Source organism: Pinus tabuliformis, chromosome 5_2 (genome assembly GCF_031772625.1).
Source record: "Pinus tabuliformis cultivar Carrire ecotype Pingquan chromosome 5_2, CPIR1, whole genome shotgun sequence".
Lineage (NCBI taxonomy): Eukaryota > Viridiplantae > Streptophyta > Pinopsida > Pinales > Pinaceae > Pinus > Pinus tabuliformis.
In genome coordinates, this window is record NC_142306.1 from 1,140,664,956 (window position 1) to 1,140,667,006 (window position 2,051).

Here is a 2,051-nt window from a genome sequence, read left to right on the forward strand (position 1 = left end):
GTCTACGAGTTCCAAGCACCAGGTAGAATGGGGAAGACAATATTTGTATATCAACTTAACTCCTCAAATATTTGTTCAACAGAATGTTGGTAAGGGAGGCTTGCTATGAAACATAGTTAAATTTGTGACATGCTATGAAACATAGTTTGAATCTATTGATGAACCCTCCATCTACTTGACACCATTTTTAATTTAACATCCACTTCCTAAATATTTCCTGCGGGGAAACCAACTGAGGGGATGTTGACTAACCATGTGCAAATATTTTATAGTTTTTCATCATTGAAACATACTTCTTTGTAAATTTTATCTCACCAATTGGGGAAACCTATTTATCTAACCAAATTAATAAAGATGGGAATCAAACAATCTTACTAGAGTTTTTACACTCTTGGTAGTTGTCTTTTACCATATCAACAACACACTCAGCCTAATTGTATACTTTTCCCATCTTGATAATCTCGTCGATTGCTTATAGCATGTTCAATTTGGTGTTAGATGCCTGATCCACTAGAGTAAGGAAAAAATAAATAATAATGTGTGCCCATTTTACTTGGGGGTCCTAGACTTGGATGATAATTAGTTCATTTTAGTTCTTGGCCATCATTCCTCCAATGAACTCTTGAATCCAAATAGTCGAATTTACTACCTTTGGAATCTTGTCACCTATATGCGACAACACGGTGACATTATGGATGGACATGGGCATGATGTGCAATTGCTTTTCCAACCACAATGTGCCATCATGGTACCTAGTGATTATGATTTTTCCTCTTTTGAGACATTTATAAAAAAAATTGTTCTCTCTTAGAAAGATGGTTCATAATCAACTTGTTAATTTTTTCTATTTTCAAGTCTTGGTTCAATGGTTGGGATTTTAAATGAAAAATTTCCTAATTTATCCCTAAGTTAAGGCATGCATTATTAAGAAACTTCTTAAACAAAGAAAATGCAACCTATTATGTAAAACTATTTTTTCTCTCTTTTTTTTTGTGTTAAAATGAAAAGATGATAAAAAATAATGAGTGTTATTTAGCACCTCTTATACAATGGCACCAAAAAGTGGTGATAAGATTTATAATATTAGCAATAATGTTATGCTCCTTACCTCAATACTTTTGATGCCAACCTCAAGTTTGTAAAACTTGAGAGAGGATATGCATTATGCATGTCAATTCCATACATGCATTTACCTATATGGAGAGTCCAATTCTTCCATGGACCAATCTATATTCTTCAGTAAGAGAGATTGATAGATAATATCTACCTAAGTTCAAGTGTTAATAAAGCTATACATTACTTGTAGGAATGAACTATAAAGTTGTTATGCAACCAGCTCATGGAAAAGATAGATCAACGAATTAAAAATTATCCTCTTCGAGGGGGGAAACTAATTTAAATTAGATAAATGAACAATTCTTGGATGATAAAAATGACAATACCTATTTTGTATATATAGGATTCTAAGGGGCCACAATATAATCAGAGCCTACATAACAATAATAATGTAAGGGAACAACATAACAATAGTGGGCTTCTATGGGGCACAACAATAACAATATGGGGGCTACATGGGCACAACAACAATAATAAGGGGGATACACTAGTATTATAGGGACATAACATGCCCCTCTCCTTCAAAAAGTGTTGTCCTCAATGCATGAGTAGTTATGTATGCTTCTGTATAAAATTATCATCCTCCCATGTGGAATCTTCAGTGGGTAAGTTCTTCCACTTAATGAGATACTTTGAAATTGATCGATTATGTAGCTATCAAGTTCCTATTTTCATGACTGCTTCAAGCTAAAATATGATTTTACCTTCTTCGTCAAGTTCTGTTAACATTTTTTGAACTAGCAGATTTTCATCGATAACCTTCTTTAAGCATGAAACGTGGAAAAATGGTTATACTCGGGAAGATGCAGGAAACTCCAATTTGTATGCCATAGTACCAATATTTTGCAACACCTTGTAATGATCGTAGTACTTGGATGATAATTAATTATCCTTCTTATCTTGCTTGAGAGAAAATTGTTTTTATGGTTGTAGCC